We start from the raw sequence: 5540 nt of genomic DNA, 5'->3' as shown, positions 1-5540 counted from the left end.
ATTTGAAGAACATGTACAAAGATGTTATAACCGATGAACAAGGTTTGGTTAAACCAGAGCATAAGATTGTAGAAGACTTAAGATTTGTTGAAATTTTGAACATTCCTAAATTTCTGAATGAGGTAGTTCATCTTGTACTGAGTAGAGTTCATGGAGAGTTTATGTGGATTGAATCTGTTTGTAAAATCACTAAGGAAGCAATCAAGGTAGTTACTAGTTTACCCTCAACTAGTACTAGGCCCGACAAAGGGAAGAAGATACCAAACAAGGGTGTTATAAACCTAACCAGAGCTACATCTGATAATAGATCTCTTAGGGTTAATGATATTACTGATGCAAATGTGAGACATGTGACCATGGTACTTGGTTATAGAGTGACTCATGCAAACAAATTAAATTCAGTTTCTAGCTTGTGTATACATAGTGCATATGAGATGGTTAAGAACAATGCTAGAATTGATATTTGTGAGTGGCTTAAGGATGAATTGATAAATGAAATAACACAAGAAGGTAATTTCAGTAATGTGAATAAATTGTATCATTCTTTCAAAGATTCTAGCAAGGAGACAATAGAGGCTAGCATTATTTTGTATCTTGACATCTATAAGAAATTTTTTATTGAAGTTGTAGATGATCTGCCGAATGACTTGTATCTAAGATTAGAGGCTAAAAGAATGTCAATGATGGAACTAGACAAAAAGTTAAAGGTTGAAGCATTGTTGGTTGTTCACCCTGTAAATTCCAGAGAAGAAATTGATGAACTAATTGTTGAAGCCAACCGATCAGTTTTTGTGAGTGGTCACTGGCAGGTTAGCCTAATGGCTGGGAGAGTGAAAGAAATAGCAGATGAAATTATGAACAATTGGGATTTTTTTTGTTGAAAAAGACAAGAAAGAAGAAAGGGGTAGACAGAAATTGGATGTCTTTTGCAAAGGTATATTAAAAGGACAAAGGTAAAGGTAAAATCGGTAGTGTACCTGTTATAAAGGTCAAAGATAACCTTTCTCCACCAAAACAGGACACCCCACCAATAACTTCAGAAACACTGGTACATACAGAGAGTCAACCGGATAAGGAGACTAAAGAAATAACACATGATGACATTAATCTAGATTCTATAATTCATTTTACTATGAATCTAGATACACAAGATTTTAATATTGTTATGGATAAAGATACTTCAGAGGTTAAGACAGTCGATGCTAAGAACATTGAGATCTCTGAGTCACCGGTTAACACTGTTGACTCTCAAAACACTGAGATACTGGTAGAAGAAGAGGTACATACAGAAAGTGAGAAACTAGAAGCAATGGTAAATAAAGACAAAATAAATATTGGAAACAAGGAAGAAATTGTTTAAGGTATCTGGTCAAGTATCTATTGAAAGGAAAGTTATTGCTGAACCGAGCACATCCACTATAGATTTTAGACCTACAAATGTAACATATGTTATTTTGGATTCAATAAGGAGGATAATAGATTCCAATGCCTTAGCATTTAAGGCCATTGGTGATACATTTCCTATTTTGCAAATGATTCCACCGACCTATAAGATAGACCACATTGATGATTATTTAGGTAAATTGGACGTATTATCCAAATTTATTGCTTCAAATGTTCTAACTATAGATAAGGTAAATGAGGAAACTATTAAAGAAAGAATGAATAAAGAAAAAGGTGAATTCTTGGAGAAAAATATCAAAGACTATACTAAGCATATTGATTCCTTACTACCGGTACTTAACTCAACAATTTTAGAATATAAGGATTTGTATAAAGATGCTTGCAAGCCTCACTATATAACTAAAGACATTGATGAGGAGATTAAGAAAACATAGAAGGAGATAGATGAAATAGCAGATAATGTGATAAGTTCTTTGGAACTTAACTCAGTTTTTGATCAAGAAACAACAATTTTTTAGGAAAAGTTAGAGAAACTAGAGCAAGAAAAAGCAAGGATAAGGTTGAAGGCCTGGGAACTGAAAAGCATACTTGGTCCAAGATTGGATAGTCTTATAACTCAGTGGGTTGAGCTATCTAAAGGAATAATTCAAAGAGATAGATCACCAGAGAAATAGATGCATTATCTGACCGACATGATCCAGTAGACAGAAACCATTATTTCAGACAGTAATGAATTCATGTAGAGCCTGAATCTAATTTTGGCAGATATTTTTCAAATTGTACATAACCAGTTATAGGCTATGAGGTAGAATTTATATATTCTTTGATTCTTTTTGACATCCTTTATCATTGATGCCAAAGGGGGAGTAGTATGGAGAAAAATGTATGAAGACATGTATAGAAGAGATCACTTGCTCAGGGGGAGCACACTTCTTTTGGGGATCAGTTTTGGATTTCATTTTTGGATAATAGTTTTGGATTTTTCTCATGAGTGTTGCCATCAATGCCAAAGGGGGATATTGTTGGCATTCTATACTCACTGGGAATGGTTGATGTTGTCATTGATGGCAACCAACCAGTAATAGGATTCTACAAGTTCACTGGCAACATAGACATCATCTACTGGCACCATCAGGCACATTCACCGACATTCAAATTACACTATAAATGAAGTATACCGACACTCAGGCCAACATGAGACAAAGTTTTATTTATGTGACTTATATTGTAATGTAATTAATTACTTGTAAGCTGACATGATGTATTTTAAAAACTCATATATGTATGAGATCTAATAGATTATTTTGTAATGTAAAAGGGTGACATAGTGAATGTATGAGGTGATTATGTAATAGATCATAGAAGATAGTGAAAGGTTTTTGGTTAAGGTATCTGCCAAAGCTTAAATGGGTACTAAATCAAGCATTGCAGATAATATTTTGAGCAGTACATTATCTTGAATTTAATTATCTAATTTGTAGTCAATGAGTAAATATTGTGGGTCACAAATCCCACCAAGGTTTTTCCCTTACCGGGTTTCCTCGCCAAAATATCTTGTGTTATGGTGTGCATTTATTTTGTCTCTATTATTTCTCTTTACTACACTATTACTTGTTTATCGGTACATTAATTTTGGTTACAAATTTATAAATAAGTTCAAATATTCCATTAACCGGTTAGAGATTGATTCACCCCCTGCCCCTCTCAGTGTCTTTGGGACTGTCATTGCATCTAACACAAAGTTCACTACAAGGAGTTTTTATGGAGACTAGTTCTTGGCTACCCTAAATAAGTGAGTGTCATGAAGGGGAGCCAATGGGGTCAAGCACTTAAGCATCTACTCTGAATTGTGGAGCTCGGGGTAACCCCCAAGTAAGATTCAACAACTGTTTTCTTGACCAGCCCTAGGATTTGTGCTTGCATGATCAAAAAACTCAAGCATTTTCAAACAAAACAAAGAAACATTGTATCTATCGTGTTTTCAAGTGTTTGAAAAACATTTTACATCACACTTCACATTTAGAAACATTTTTTATCCCTTGGACAAAATACTTTCAAACATTGAGTCTTCATTGTTATTGTGTCCTCTTGCCATGAAAAGAGTCAAAACATTGAGATTTGGTCACATTAAACAATTTCAAAATCGGACAGAATTGAGCAAAGAACCAGAAAAACATGTCTGTGTCATTTGAAATCATGTTTGTGTCATGAAAAAACATATGTGCAGTTCAGAAACATGTCTGTGTCCTACAAGAAACAGTCAGCAAGAAATTGTCATATTCATCATAAATTGTGTTTATGTCAATTAAAACCATGTTTTTGTTGAGAAACCACATCCGTGTCTACTAAAATTGTGTTTGTGATCAGAACTCGCATCTAGGTTGATTAAAATTGCATTTGTGTTCACAGTTGCAAGATTACAAAAAATTCTTGAGAACAAAAAGGGACTTAAGTTTTCAGATTTAAAGAGCTTCTAAGGTTGCTTCATATAGGGCTTCATTTTTTCAATCAACCTATCTTGGTCACACATAGTTAATCATTTTCCTTCATTTGCATTTCCCTCATATGTATTTTCCAAATTTGAGTCAAAAGGTTACTTTGCTTGTCCTTATTATACTTTGCAAACATACTACAACACAACACTAGGTGATTCCCTCATCAAGATCTATCATCTTAGGGTCTCATTTGGTCTTCTTGAGTCAAGGTCAACTTACCTCATTAAGAGATCAATCATATCTTTGGAAGCCACACCTTACTCTTAAACATACATGCTTTTTTCTTACACTCTTGGACATTTCAAGTTTTCCCTAGATTCATTTACACTTCATACCTCTTGGTCTTCCATAGTTTTTGCATTTTCATCCTACTTTTCATTTTGGGTCAAGACTCTAGTTCATGGTTGAAACCTGTTCACAAAGGTCTAGAAGGGAAGTAGAATAATTTATAAGGTCTTTAAACATGAGTACCTATGAGTTTGATGGAGATGAATTCTACAATCCATTTGAAAATTGCAGTAATATACGAGACAATGACAAGAATGACAATAACAATGAAAATGCTAATGACAATGACAATGCATCTGTAGATTTTGTAGAAGTTGAGGAAATTATTATGGATCCCCATTTTAATAGATTGGTTCCATAAATCATGAAAAGGGATAGACAATATTTCCTACAATTTATTGCACAAAGTGGGACAAGACTACCTCACGATTTTAATATGTCACAGATTTTGGAGGATGATACAAACCAAATAAATTAAGTTAATACAAGAAAAAGAGGCCCAATAGTGGTGGTAAGAAAGAGCATCTCGTGCTTGAGTCACCTTCCTCCCTATTTTTAAAAACTGAGATTTCAAACACATACACTCATTCTCATGCCAGTTATGATAGAACCTCTCATGAATAACCCCTTAGTCGTCCTTTCCCATAGAGAATAACTATGACCATGCATGACCATGATGATACCCAAGATAATACCAATGCATACAATTACACTCAATCAAACATTCAAAATCATGACACAGGGAGACCTCATGTTAGATTTGGGGAAAAAATCCAAGATCATTCTTATGAGACCTCATATCCCCATGGTCATGACATGTATTGACCTAAACCTAGTGCTCCTTACTATAATACCATACCAAGTGGTCCATATGCAAGATACAACTATGTCCCTCCTCCATATGAACACATTTATGATCAATACCATCCATATATTCATTATATCCCTCCTCCTGACCAGTGGCTTAGGCATGGGACTAGTTCAAAGAGAAATGACACCACCCAAGAATGACTTGAAACAACAAATAAATGACTTACAAAAGAAAATGGTGGACATGAATACACTAAAGAAACAATACATAGTGAAGGACATATTTCCTTACCCATTTGATAGAATCATTCCCATGCCTCCATTTCCTCCAAATTTTGTGACACCAAATTTTGACAAATACAAAGGAAAAGGGGATCCTAAGGCACACATAAGACTATTTTTCACAGCTTACATTGAGGTAGCAATAGAAGAAACATACTTGATGAGATTGTTTCCACACATCTTAGGCAAACAAGCAATGAAATAGTTCTCCCAACTTCTACCTGGAATTAAGTCATGGGGCGATCCATCAGAGGATTTTAT

Source organism: Cryptomeria japonica, chromosome 2 (genome assembly GCF_030272615.1).
Source record: "Cryptomeria japonica chromosome 2, Sugi_1.0, whole genome shotgun sequence".
NCBI classification, from domain to species: domain Eukaryota; kingdom Viridiplantae; phylum Streptophyta; class Pinopsida; order Cupressales; family Cupressaceae; genus Cryptomeria; species Cryptomeria japonica.
This window is presented reverse-complemented; position numbering follows the sequence as displayed.